The following is a 15,162-nucleotide window of genomic DNA, read 5'->3' as shown; positions in this document are numbered from 1 at the left end:
GAGGTGTTTAACACAAAGGACACTCGCAGCAGCAGCTTTGATTCACCCGTTCAAAGACTGACTTAGCAGCTGCATAGTCTGCTAGGAAGAACCCCCAAACAAATTTTTAATCTTTGGTGCCAAGTACAGGTCACCAGAGGGAAGGCATATACAGTACTTGAAGGAGCATCAGGGTTTAAAATTATAGAGTAGTGTTTTAAAATCACAAATTCTCAGGATCTGAGCCTTCTTCGGGCATTCAGCTTGAGCACATGGAGGTGAAATGTTTGTAGAAGGAAAGAGGTACAGGCATTCATCGTGCCCACAATGTTCCCAGACATACTGAGCTCACCAGCTGCGCCCCTACCTTCCTGTTCTGTGTGGGATGGTCTTAAGGGGGCTTCTTAGATCTCTACACCTTTCTTGTCATTGCATGTTGGGCGTCTGTGTGTCTGAAAGGGAAGAAGAAGAAGAAGAAGAGTTTGGATTTGATATCCCGCCTTTCACTCCCCTTCAGGAGTCTCAAAGCGGCTAACATTCTCCTTTCCCTTCCTCCCCCACAACAAACACTCTGTGAGGTGAGTGGGGCTGAGAGACTTCACAGAAGTGTGACTGGCCCAAGGTCACCCAGCAGCTGCATGTGGAGGAGCAGAGATGCGAACCCGGTTTCCCAGATTACATGACTACCGCTCTTAACCACTACACCACACTGGCTCTCACACTGGGACTGAAAGAGCAACCAATGGCCACTATTCAGACTCTATTCAGCCTCTATTCAGCAAGGGAAGAGAATGACAGAAGCTTCTGGAATACAACTCCCATTATCCTTAATCCATTGGCCATGCTAGCTGGGGCTCATAGGAATTAAAGTCCAAGAAATCTGGAAGGCCATGCATTCCTGACCTCTGATGAGATTAAGGCAGGATTGTCCCCTCTCCTCAATGGTATTTGATATAGTCCTAGAACCTATAGCATGCTTCATTAAAGAGTCCAATGAACTGAGAGGCTTCAAATGGGCAAACAGGACTGTAGATGACACACTGCTCTTAACTGACCCACTCAGTCTTGTTCCTATAAAGGTAAAGGTAAAGGGACCCCTGGGACGCGGGTGGTGCTGTGGGTAAAACCCCAGCGCCTAGGACTTGCCGATCACATGGTCAGCGGTTCGAATCCCCGCGGCGGGGTGAGCTCCCATCTTCGGTCCCAGCTCCTGCCCACCTAGCAGTTCGAAAGCACTCCCGGGTGCAAGTAGATAAATAGGGACCGCTTACCAGCGGGAAGGTAAACGGCGTTCCGTGTGCCGCGCTGGCTCGCCAGATGCAGCTTGTCACGCTGGCCACGTGACCCAGAAGTGTCTGCGGACAGCGCTGGCTCCCGGCCTATAGAGTGAGATGAGCGCACAACCCTAGAGTCTGGCAAGACTGGCCTGTACGGGCAGGGGTACCTTTACCTTTACCTTTAAAGGGACCCCTGACCATTAGGTCCAGTCATGACCGACTCTGGGATTGCGGTGCTCATCTCGCTTTATTGGCCGAGGGAGCCGGCATACAGCTTCCAGGTCATGTGGCCAGCATGACTAAGCTGCTTCTGGCGAACCAGAGCAGCACATGGAAACGCCGTTTACCTTCCCGCCAGAGTGGTACCTATTTATCTACTTGCACTTTGACATGCTTTCGAACTGCTAGGTGGGCAAGACCTGGGACCGAGCAACGGGAGCTCACCCCGTCACGGGGATTCAAACTGCCGACCTTCTGATCGGCAAGTCCTAGACTCTGTGGTTTAACCCACAGCGCCTGTTGTCAATAATAAAACCTCAGCTACCTGTCAGGATAGAAGATCAACTGGTAAAAATTAGACACCAATGCACATGCTCATAGCTCTGGCATTTACTGGTTGGTGAAACAAGGGAACTAGAAGGAATATGACAACAGGCACAGCACTTCCCTGAATTGACTCAGAACACATCCCTTCTTTGATGTGGATGGGGAAAAGCAAAATGGCCAGTGCTTTTTTTCTGGCGGTACGCTACGGTACAGAATACCACCCACTTTTGGGGGAGGGAAGGAGGCAGGATGGCTCTTGGACCCCTTCAGAGCATCGCACCTCCTTCCTCAAGTCTGAGAAGTGTTTGCCCAGCTCAGGGAAGGAGACACCATGCTCTTACAGGATCCTGGAGCTGTCAGAATGACCTTCCAAAACTCAGCGATATGTGAGTGACGGCGTGGATGTTTTCATATAATTGAACTCCCCTTTAAAAAATAAAGATAAAACCTACAGCAGCTGTAGCACTATAAATGATACATCTCGAAGGCCTTCAGGAATTCATCTCCACTTGAATACTTACCAGAATAAAGGCAGACCTAAAACACTTGTCAGTGCTGCCAATATCTAGCCTGGGGCAAATTAAATATAATTAAAATGAGCATCCTGCTCATGATTTGAAAGTGTCATTGAACTCTTCTGGACCTTGCTGGCCTGATGGATGATGGAGAGATGGGATGTGCATGGCTGGAATGTAGCCTACTGTACAAAGTTAAGAGACGTATCCAGCTAGACTGGTGACTGGGAGTGGCCGCCAAGACCACATAACACCGGTCTTGAAAGACCCACATTGGCTCCCAGTATGTTTCCAAGCACAGGTCGAAGTGTTGGTGCTGACCTTTAAAGCCCTAAATGGCCTTGGCCCAGTAAACCTGAAGGAGTGTCTCCACTGCCACTGTTCAGCCCGGACACTAAGGTCCAGTGCTGAGGGCCTTCTGGCGGTTCCCTCACTACGTGAAGTGAGGTTACAGTGAACCAGGAAGAGGGCCTTCTTGGTAGTGGTGCCTGCCCTGTGGAACACCCTCCCATCAAATGTCAAGGAAATAAACAACTATCTGGCTTTTAGAAGACATCTGAAGGCTGCCCTGTTTAGGGAAGTTTTTAATGTTTGATGCTTTATTGCATTTTTAATATTCTTTTGGGAGCCGCCCAGAGTGGCTGGGGAAACCTAGCCAGATGGGCGGGGTATTATTATTATTATTATTATTATTATTATTATTATTATTATTCATTGCTCCATCCAATTTTAGTATTTGGCTCCATTCAGCATTGTACATGACCTCCCATAAGGAGATGTGTTCCTTGGCATACAAAAGGTTGCCCACCGCTGATATAAGAACTCTCCTTTGTTTGTGGAGATCAAGTGAGAAGGTTCATGAAGTGTAGCAGGGAAACAGTGGTTGAATACAGAGAATTGACTGTTCAAAACAACAAAGCACCTGTGTTTGCCTCTTGACGGGCTTGATTATACATGCAATGCTGACGCCATCTATGGAAGTCAATAAAAAAAACTGGCCAAAACATTTATGAGAATGTGGATAACTGTCAGAGCTCCTTCACACTACTTAAAAGCATATCCTTTGTATGATCGCTGGCTTGTCCCCCATTGTGTATTGTGTTAAGAAATGCAGACTTTATTTATCTTGGCAGATACATTTAAAAATAGAATGTATGGCACCATATTCACTAGCAGAACAATGCAAACAGGAAATATTGATGGCTGGGGAGTCTCTTGTTCCTAAGGGCAAGCCTGCTCCTGTTTCCTTTGCATATGCTGAATATTAGTAGTTAATGCCCCGTGAAATTTATAGGCTGTTTAGGAAGGAGGATGGCTTCGTTCAGTCCCATCACTGATCCCCTTGTCCTGTTTCTGCCATTCTTGCTTCATAGCCCAGTACCTCCTTATCAGTTTGCACACCTACAACCTTCACTGGGTGTGCAGCAAGCAAAACAGGGAGAGGAAAAAATCAGCCAACCCCAAGAGCTTGTCAACATTTGCTTTGCTTTGTGTATTTCAATGGTTTTTGAACTATAAAGTTTGTTGGCTGACACATTCCTTTGTGTTTTGCATTTTTTGTGTTTGCTTCTGTCTTCTAGATCTTAACAAGCTAACAATGGTTGTCTTTAATCTTTTCAGGATTCTTGAGAGGTATATATTTGCCACTTCTGCTGACTGCAGGCAGTCTGCAACTTGGCTTATGATTCTGGTCCTGATCCTGGGTTACAAACAGTTCCCATGCGCTTCTCCCATTCTCATCCTGATTCTTGCCATCAGATTGAGAAAGCTGGAAAATTCTGCCAGAAATGGGAAAATAAATTGCTGATGTTTGCTGTGCATCCCATATCCAGGATGGAAACCAATCCAGTAAATACTGTTGGTAGTCATTGTTGCTGCTGTTTCCAGCCCACAGATAATGCATACTTGATTATCGCATCCCCTACAAAACACACAAACACTGCATTGGATTTCCCTTCCATTGAAATGTATGGTGTGGAATGATGTAATGATAACATCATTAACTACTTATAATTTTTCCACATCAGACAGCAAGACAAATAATATCCTCTTTGTCAGAAAAAAAATTGCAATGGAATGCAAACAGCGCTGCATGCGACAAACATGGAGTGGAATAGAAAGTGGTGCCACCTTACATCCATACTTCAGATCAAGTCCAAATGTTAGTTTGTTATCCACTCTGACCTTCAGTATACTGTCATGAGAGGTTATCCCACCAAATAAAGCTTCAAACACAGAGAAGACGAAGTTTGCATGTACATTTGTACACTTGATAGTGTACTGGGATAGACTGGTGACTGGGAGTGGCTGCCGGGACCGTATAACACTGGTCCTGAAAGACCTACATTGGCTCCCAGTACATTTCCAAGCACAATTCAAAGTGTTGGTGCTGACCTATAAAACCCTAAATGGCCTCGGCCCAGTATACCTGAAGGAGCATCACCACTTCCATCATTCTGCCCGGACACCGAGGTCCAGCTCCGAGGACCTTCTGGTGGTTCCCTCACTGCAAAAGTGAGGTTACAGGGAACCAGGCAGAGGGCCTTCTCAGTAGTGGCATCTGCCATGTGGAACGCCCTCCAATCAGATGTCAAGGAAATAAAATACTATCTGACTTTTAGAAGACATCTGAAGGCTGCCCTGTTTAGGGAAGTTTTTAATGTTTGATATTTTATCGTGTTTTTAATATTCTGTTGGGAGCCACCCAGAGTGGCTGGGGAGACCCGACCAGATGGGCGGTGTATTAATAATAATAATAATAATAATAATAATAATAATAATAAGTGAATGGATCAAAATGAGTCTGCTATGCATACAGTTATTATATATTGGGGTGGGGGGCAATGACAGAGAAGGCATTAGGAACCCAGAAGTAAACTCCAATGATGTCTCAACACCAAGGTGCTTCAAAAGCTGATGTATTATTTCAGTTGCAGAATATTGTCCTTCCTCCCACACTGAAACTCTGCTTTACATTTTAATTATCTCCCTGCTCCACCTCCTATGATCGCAACATTTGTCACTCACTTCATTCTTGGAGGTCATCGCACACAATTTTTAAATGAGAGCCCTCCCCCCCCCCAAAAAAAAAATTTGTAATAAAAAATAAAAATGAAACCTCCTTGGTTTCATTCATAATCCTTGTATTGACAATTTGCTGCAAAGCTCTTAAATCAGTCACTGTCACAAATTTCTTCTTGCTATGTTTTATTTTGGCTGAATCATCACATTCAACAGTTTGGGTCCAAGATAGCTTGGGTCCACTGCACCATGATAACAGTGACAGCTACAGAGCACCACATCTTAAATTAGAAACATCACATTTTTATCTTCGTAATTAAGAACAGTCGGTACATGAACTCGAGAATTAAAATGATAATTGGAACAACCATCACCAAGAACAGGATTGTGAAGTGGATAAGGAGCTATTGCAGATAAAGCCTGACAAAGTGTGTGGAAAAGAGCGGGGAAACATTCACAATAGAACAAAGGGGCAGAGGGCATCTTAATAAATTTAGTCTAAATGCTAGATATTTCCTCTCGGGGGGTTTTTTTGGGGGGAAGGGGTAAATAGTATATATTGTCTGCAGGTATGTTGTAGAAAAGAGTGGGGAACTGCAGGGGCAGAGACCAAATAGGGCCCTCAAAGCTTATCTGTTAGGCCCTTCCCCTGGTCAGATTCCCTCTCCCCAGGCCACACTCATCACTGGTAATCTGAGGTAAACTACTACTATATATTGAGGCTTCTTGATTAACAGATCCAGATTAAAAGAGCATAGTACGCAGATACTCATGGATAGTCCCATCCTGTGAAATGGACTGTTGTCTTTGAAGGAGGTCAGTCAAACTTGCTTCCAACATAAGAACTGTACACAAGTACAGTTTTTGTCTATCTGTCTATCTGGCTTACTTTAAACTTATTGATCAGGGGCCAGCTCACTTCTGTGCCTCATTTTCTATGGCAAGAAGGAAGGAAGGAAGGAAGGAAGGAAGGAAGGAAGGAAGGAAGGAAGGAAGGAAGGAAGGAAGGAACCGAGCAGTTAGAGTAAATGGGGCATTAAAGGAAAGGGGTCAACATGTGTCTCCTTCTGGGATAATTTGTCCACATTTGGTCCCCACCCTACACTCAGCTCTCACCTGTGATTCCTAGAAGCTGTCAGCATGTGACAGTGGCCATACCCTGGGAATGGCCTTGACTGGCCCTCTTAAATTGTACACACACACACACACACACACACACACACACACACACACACACCGCCCATCTTGCTGGGTTTCCCCAGCCACTCTGGGAGGCTTACAACATATATAAAAAGACAACAAAGCATCAAACATTTTTTGAAAACCCAACATATCCTATATGAACAACCAAAAAACAAAAAAAATTAATAAATAGAAACTAATAATAGCAACAACAACAACAATAACAACAATAATAAACAGTTTACAGTTTCTACCCAAATTAAAATAACTCCCACCCCAACTAAACATTAAACCAGCATCAACCCAACAAAAACAAAACAGAGGAACCAAAATTAGAACCATTTAAAACGTTATAAAACATTTTAGCCAGTTTTCCCAACCCAAGAGCACATGCATGAGAAATGTGGGGGATTTCTGATCTGAATAATGAATGACCTGACTTCTCATTTTGATGATGTTGCATCCTGATGGCATATGCTTTGGTGGTTCTCTGATACATACTTGGTGCATATATCCTTTCCCCACTATAATATGTGCCTCCAATGGCTAAATCAGGTGAGAGTAGCTGATGGTCTCAACCTCTCGGTGTATTACTGACTTCACCTGTATGCAAAGACAGCCTTTGGCAGACTGAGTGGGTGAGACCAATAGTGGGTCCAACAGTCAAGAAAGAAGTTTCTGAGGGGCAGATGGGGCTTGTCAACCTGGGAAAGTAGCCTGTCTAGAAGAAGTAAAAAACTTATCCTAAACCTCTGCTGCCTTGTAACTATACTCAATCATGAGAAAGACTTCGGGAGTAAAGCCTGAGGAAAAATCTGGCCCCACTGGCTTGTGGGAAATCTTTGGGAGAGGGAAAGGCTAAGGAGTAAACCCTACACAAATCTGGAGTGGAGTCCCTAAGGTGGTTGGATGGTGTCTTGTATGCCTCCTTCCAATAACTCCTGCAGCCAAGATGGTGCCAAAGATATTGCTCTGCTTTTCGTTGGAGCACATCAGTGAGGCCGAGAGAGGGGTCTTGCTGTGTGGGCAGCTCAGGACCTCCATACAAACCACCCAGGCTTGTACTCTGGAGAAGTCAATATGGTGCTACTAAGACAGCAGAAACAATGAGGAAGGCAGCAGTTATGAGTTACCAGCCTCTGCAGCCGCAGCAGGTGATGTGATTCTCCAGCAATTTGCCTTCACCTCCGGAGAAGCACTCCATTGTCTCTTGTAACGGATGGATGCCAACAATAGTCAGAGCAAATAACTGGAAGACAAGTGTGAACAGAATCAGTCCCCTGCCTCTTTTGTAGTTTTATTTTTAATAATAATAATAATAATAATAATAATAATAATAATAATAATAATAATAATATCTTTATTGTCATTGCCCCCATCGGGGACAACGAAATTACTTGACTGCTCCATAAAAACACTAATTAAACAATACAGTATAATACAGCAAGGGAGATTAGATGACTTTCAAAGTCCGGGCTTCCCATTCAGGGCCGAGATCGCTCTGGAGAAGAAGCTGTTCGTAAGACAGCTCGTTCTTGTCTTCATCGACCTGTATCTCCGTCCCGACGGCAAGAGCTCGAAGAGACAGTGACCAGGATGCGATGGATCTTTTACTATGTCCAGTGCCTTCCTATGGCACCTTGTGGCATAAATCTGCTCTAAGGTGGAGAGTGGGCAGCCAACAATGCTCTCTGCTGCCTTAACAACCCTGCACAACCCCATCCTGTCCTGGGTAGTACAGCTTCCGTACCACACACATAAGCCATAAGTGAGCACGCTCTCAATGGCACAGTGATAGAAGGCAAGCAGCAGTTTCTGTGGAAGATGGTTTTTCCTTAGTATTCTCAAAAAGTACAGTCTCTGCTGCGCCTTCTTCACAAGCCCCCTTGTGTTGACACTCCTTGTGTTGACACTTTAGAGGCTGAAGGCAGGGATTGTACAGCACACACACCAAAAGGGAAAGGCTGATTTGGGGGATATCCAGATATATGTTTCACCATGCCAATTAGAGCAATCTCAGGCTTGTTCTCACTTCCATGCTGACAAAGTCTACATGAATACTGCATGTTCCAACCATAGACCTTGCTTCTTCCAGTGCAAGCTTTAGACTCTCCCCTTCTGGCTATTTTTTTTAGTCCTTCAAAGCAAAGGCAGATTGGGCCCACATCTTGTTTTGATGTCTGCATCATTAAATCAGAGCTCCATCTTAATGGTGTGTCTTCAGTCCTAAAGTTCCAAAGGCAGGATTTGGGAGGGGAAAGAAATGTAGGCAATGCATAACCACCGTCTTGAAATACAGTACAATCAATAAGCACCTCCCAGACTCCAAGGTAATGAAATCAACATTAATCAAGAATCAATTAGCTTGGCTTTTATTGACATACCTAATTGCTCCTGCTCAAGTACGAAAGAACTTACAACACAATGTGTCAGCACCTACTTGAACAGCACTCATTTTGTGCTGTTTTCTCAGATAGCTGGACTAAAAAGAGGACTGGGCTCCTGCAGTGAATTTTCCTCCCCCCCCCTTTGCATCACTATTAAAGGTTCAGAAATCCCATCACCTGGACACTCAATCCCACCTACCCCAATTGAACAGAAGATCATGATAACGTTTAAGATGAGTTACAAAACGGTCATCTGGATGGATTTAATTTTCCAACATCTGTTCCTAGTTAGAAAAAAATAATTACAGTAAAAGAAGAGAAATGCACAAGACAATTTTAAAGTACAAGTTGCAAAAAAATCCCATACCATTTTCATGTAAACCCCAAGCCTTCATAGCTGTCATAGGGACTCCAGGGATGATTTAATCCAATTTGCTCTGCAATTGCCACCACTGAACACACAAAGCTTTTTAAATTGTCACCTATTCCAGCAGAAAGTCCCATGGGGAAGGCTGTAGTTTACTGCTGGAGAACATGCTCTGCATGTCTAAGACCCTAGACCAGTTTCACCAGTGTTTCCATTAAAAACAAATGGTCCTGCAGCAGATTTAAGTGACATATCAACCATATAAGATCATTTCATATAAAATGGCATGCCTAATATAATGTGAGACTTAAAACCAATAAATAAATATAAATCTCATGTTAATACAGGAATGTAAGGGAATTACAGATTTCAAAAATGTGAAATTCGCCTCGACCAAATACACATAGATTTGGTTGTCCATAGTTAAAGGATCTCATTGGAGATGAGGCCATAGCTCAGTGGTAGAGCATGCATTTTGCTTGTAAAAGGTCCAATTTCTGCTTTCTTTAGGTTGTGCTGTGGAAAACTCCAGCATAAAAGCATGGGAACTGTTACCGGACCCTGCAGACAATATTGTACTAGATAGATGAATATTCTGACTCAGCATAAAGCATCTTATAATGTTCATATATAATTTTCATAGGAAAGACTTTGGCTTCAGCCAGGGATGGGGACCTTGGGGAGGAAGTTCCTAAGTCTACTCATATTACTCTTGCACAACCTTTATGACTGAAGGTTCACTTGGAAGTAGGTTCTGCTGTTATCTACATAGCTTTTCTCTAGTAAGTGTGCAAAGTCTGCTATTCGGACTCTAAAATCACCACAAAGCAAATGTGGTTCACGGTTGCCCAGATGGCACAAATGTTCTACCTATGAAAACTTCTGTTTCTGACAAACAATTTAAAGCAGGTCTATAAAAATCCCAGACTTGTTTTGGATCCAGCCATGATTTCTTCACTTTTCCATTCTCTTCCCCCTCCCCTCCCCTCCCATTATCTTTATCTTTTGTGAGACACAGAGCTCTTTATGAAGAACTTGGCTCACACAATTAATCTTTTGGCACTTCAAACAACAACAGCCCAAGTGTTCTAACAAGTCTGTAGGTTTTTATTTTATTTTTGCATGGTATCAGTTTCCACTTGTAAAGAGGGTGACTTGCTGACAGAAGAAGCACAAGAGAAAATGTTCCAAAACTAACCATTTCAAAGAAGCACAAGCAACTCTTTTTGGTGGAAATTTCCTTTCTGGCAACAGCTGGATACCCTCGGGGGAAGAAGGAGATGTGTCTCCTGATCAACCTTCAACAGTAACAGGATGTTGCTGAGTCTGGTTTTACCATTGTGGCCTAAAAAAATCCAGAAGGAAACTCACATCGTCCTTCTCTTTTCCACAAGGAGGATGTGGTGAAGTTCTGGGCAATAGGTGTTTCCAAAGGCTGACTGTGTCTGAATGGAATTGTATTCCAATAACAATTGGAGGGCAATATCCTGGCTATCCTAGTCCCAGGCACTGGACATGATTAGTTCAAAATTACTTCTTTTGCTGCAAAAAAAAAAAAAAAGCCATCAACTCTTTTCAGGAGCAAGGAACAATGAAGCAGTTGGGAACAATGATTAGAACACACTTGAAGGAAAATCACAAGTCCAATATAGAGCTCACTTTAGAGCATATTCTGTTGGGATGGCAATGGTAACAAATGAGCAATTTCCCCTTGTCATTATAAGTGTTGTTCAGCAAATTGTTTTTGGAGATGCAGGGCCCTCAGGGTTGGCAGGCTGGGCCCATCAAATGTCGGAAACATTCATGAGGCCACTCCTAAAAAAAATCCTCCTTAGATACAGATGATTTTCTCAACTATTGGCCAGTTACAATAAACCTACCTTTTATAAGCTAGGTGTTTTGAGTGGGTTCAGTTCTGGGAAACAGGATGAAAGTGTATCCAGTTCAGAGTCATTTTTCTACAAATATTTGAGTCCCATGTCAAATGAAGAACTGGGAGCCATCAAAAGCATCTTGATCATGCTTGCAAACAGTGCTAAGAGACAATCTGAATAACGGATTAATTAAAATGTATTGGAGGAGCAGACATACAGGGAATTCTAAGAGTACTAAGTGTGAAAAATACGAAAGTCACTCTCTTTTTTCATTAATCACACACACAAAAATCAGTAGTTCTATACATCAATTTGAGGCAGCAATAATTTTAATAATTATACAAAACTTTTGGATTGAATTATTTCTTATCTGAATGGAAAGTGTGGTGAAAAGTTGTTCGTTTGCTTTAAGAAATAGTTTAGGTAGTCTGTGAAACATGGTGGGGAGGAAATGCAGAATCTTGCAAAACATGAGCTTATTACTTCACAAGCAATTGTTAACGAGCATAAAATTGCATATACCATTATCATCAATAACAGCACGGAATAGAATAGCAGTCTTCAGAATGCAATGCATTTTGAGAATGTTCATTAAATTTCAATTGGATACCTGCTTTAAATGCATAAAACACAGACACAAAAAGAACCAACATCTTGTATTGACTAGAAAAGAACATCGGAATCTACCTGGATCCCTATAGTCTAGGCACAGAGGACCTTTTGCCCTCCAGATTGGCTATGCTTTCTGGGACTGATTGGAGCTGTACCTGATCAAAATCTGGAGAGAAAAAGTTTCACAACACTTGATCTAGTCCAACATCATTTTTAGATGGTGACCAACCTATTGGAAGTTCACAAGGGCACTTTCCCCTAGCAACTGGTACATAGAGGCATATTGCCTAGCATATGGCATAGTCTTCAACCGAGTTATTAAAAAGAATGCAATCCAACCATTATACTACCATAGTCTGAAACTATATCTGGGCAATTGGCCCACATAAATTGAGAGTGCCAATTTGCATGCTTGTGATGTGCTGTGCTTATTGTTGTTGTTGAGATTACTTACCTGTCCATCAACACAAGGACCTGGTGTGGGTTACAACAATATAAATATATATTTGAATGTACCCTACATTTCCTTGCACCTTCATGTTTCATGGATGTGTAACAATCTCAAGCAATATTTGGTCCAGCTTGTTTGAAATCCTCTTTAAAGAGCCTCTCATAACTTTCTGAGAAACTCCAGAGTTCTTTGGTATACTGTGCAAGTTACAGCTGTGCCAAAAAAATTGCCGTGTTCTCTATGAATTAATGAGAGAAGAAATTGCATTTGAAAAGTAACAAAAGCGAGATAAAATTTCAGTGGAATTATCCTGGGTGGGGTTCAGGATATTTTTGTCCTTGCCTTGCTTTCAAAATGACTGAAAAGTGTCCTTTCCTTCATTCTAGAAAGCATCTCACCAGTTGACCACACTTTGATCAAAGTCTGGGGGAAGACATTATGAAGTAAAGTGAAAGGTAAGTGACCCCTAGACAGTTAAGTCCACAGACAGCTTTCTGGGTCATGTGGCCAGCATGACTAAACCACTTCTGGAGTAAAGGAACACCGTGACGGGAGCCAGAGCACACGGAAATGCCATTTACCTTCCTGCCACAGTGGTACCTATTTATCTACTTGCACTGGTATGCTTTCAAAGTGCTAGGTTGGCAGAAATTGTGAGGTAACTCCATGAGGCATTTTTTTCAGATTGGGAAATGTGGGTAGCCAAGGAGGCTGCAGAGTGCTGAGGAAATGTTTGCTAGGAAGGAAAACACACAAGCTATCCTTAGCCAGTTTGCATCAGTGAGGTCAACTCAAATCACCAAAGTGTCAGAAATCCTAAAGACAAGTTCAGGTGTCCCAAAAATGAGGCAGGAAAATGCAAACCTCCTTTGTTAAGAGGGGTGGGGAAAGCTTTTGAGAAAATGAAGGACACATTTTGGCACGGCACTAACTAAAGCCATTCAGTTAGGCAACCAAATGAAACTTTAATCTATCAGCTCCCATCCTGCCTGCTGATATGAGGCACTTAAATCTAAAAAGCTCCAAGTCCCATGGCTAAGAATCCTATGCAAAGATCAACAAGCTTGAGGTCCAGCGATATGGCTTTATTCATTCACCAGCAGCATCAAAATGAAGCTAAGCCAGAGGCTGCTTTAGCTATAGGCAAAGTAGACAGCTGCTAAGGAAAGGAGATTTGGAGGAAAGCTTATTTCTCAGTGCTTAAAATATCTCAGCCACAAAAAGTGTGTGTATGGGGAAATCAGCTAGCCTTGCCAAGAATGCAATTAGTCTTGTTAGTAACCCACATCCTCTGCCAACCCAGACAACAATAGGTGGGCATATCTTCCAGTTGGCCCAGCATGTTTTTTCACAGTGGGAGGCGGGAGGAAGGACAGAATGAGGAAGAGGGGAGAGTGAGAGTAAAAGAAAGGGAGCCACAAAACAAGTTCTTTAGATGTGTACACTTGGGCTAAACAACTTACATCTCTAGAACAAGTTATGAAAAATCTGTTTGAATTATAATCCTCATACTCAGCACACACATATAACATGGAGGAGGGAGAGGAGGGGTTTGCCATTATAATGCTCCTTTGAGATCTCAACTTTCTTTCTTTCTCTTTTCTTGTGAAAATACTGCTTACGGTCCTTTTTCTCCAGGTAAAAGTGGGAAGGTGTGGCAACGGCTGGTGAAATCTCAGAAACCAGAGAGGTTTCTGGGTAGGGTATTTAGTCATAAGATGGCAGGACTACAATGTCCTTTGTTCTTCCGCCTAACTAGCAAAAGGGCTATAAGTCACACAAACAGGAAAAAAAAAATTATGAATTATTGTGCAAAAAAGAGAGAAATTTATATGTTGCTCAATTACGATTATATTCAACAAATATAAAATCAGTTTAAAATCATAAAATGAGAAATGGCTTAAAACTGCTGAAATAAATAAATTAAGGTGCCAGGCACTCAACAGGCTCTGATCTCACCTGGGAGGGAATTCAGGACACAGAAGCCAGCTTTTCTGACTGCAGAATTTAATTTCTTTCTTTCTTCTGTTTCTTTCTTTCTTTTGTGCCAGTTACAAACAGCTCTGCTGATTTCTCTTACGCCACAACAGCTTCGGTATGTCGTATCACATGCAACTTCCTGCCTTAAGACTGAAATTAGATCTCTACTTACTTAGGAGTAAGTCCCATTTAACACTTTGGAACTTATTTCTGGGTACAATCTGTCAGGGCTTGGGAAGCATAAACACTTGACTTCCACATGGGCTGAAATGTGCATTATAAGGAGGACAAGTCAAGCTAGTTTTGGGGACCTGAAAGAACATAACAGACATTTGCAACAATGGTCAAATGTATGAATAGGACAGTAAGCTCCTGTTGAGTTTGTCTTTCCTGCCCTTTCATGAGGTATTTATATAGAAATCCAAAAATATCTGGTGACTGGAGGCTAGCTGGCATAGCGAAAGTCACAAACTCTTTTGCCAGATTTCACAGGATAGCACGCTTGCCAAATATAAGCCATCTGCATTCATAACCTACGGGAAGAAGTCTTGGCATCCTGTTAAATGAATTTTACAAGCTAAAGAAATGAGTTATATAAGAGGCAACTTTTACATTGTAATTAATGATTGCAGAGTTTGCTGTATCAGAGAGCTTAGGAATTTAACTAGAAACCACAGACAAGACTCACTAAATTGATAGATGGGTTCTGTTTATGAATGAATTTGTGATATACTGACTACTATAATGTGTACTTTATCAAGCAAATGTCTGGCACATGACCACTTTTAAAGAAAAAGCTATGAGCCCAGAAGCTATAGCTGAGCTGATTCCAATATGTGGCCTGGCTGAAGAGATTGGTTGATGCTCTGTGCATGTTCTACCTGAACAGCTGAAAATAATACAAATACATCTCTACAATTCTATGAGTATACAGATGAAAGTGTATTATTATTTGATAAGTACAGTTGATT

General features: G+C 42.4%; 1 long non-coding RNA gene across 1 annotated transcript; it reads right to left on the bottom strand.

The window, feature by feature from the left end:
* Positions 1-8,488: 8,488 nt before the first annotated feature.
* LOC309531127 lies at positions 8,489-14,533 on the bottom strand. Its single transcript, XR_014219094.1, has 3 exons — positions 14,171-14,533; positions 9,107-9,191; positions 8,489-8,746 (listed from the first exon to the last, which is right to left on the bottom strand). It is a non-coding gene; the product is annotated as an uncharacterized lncRNA (long non-coding RNA).
* Positions 14,534-15,162: the final 629 nt, after the last annotated feature.

Source organism: Podarcis vaucheri (genome assembly GCF_965113315.1).
Source record: "Podarcis vaucheri genome assembly, chromosome: 4".
NCBI lineage: Eukaryota > Metazoa > Chordata > Lepidosauria > Squamata > Lacertidae > Podarcis > Podarcis vaucheri.
The sequence above is the reverse complement of the archived record's forward strand: the minus strand, read 5'-3'. Positions and strand labels throughout refer to the sequence as shown.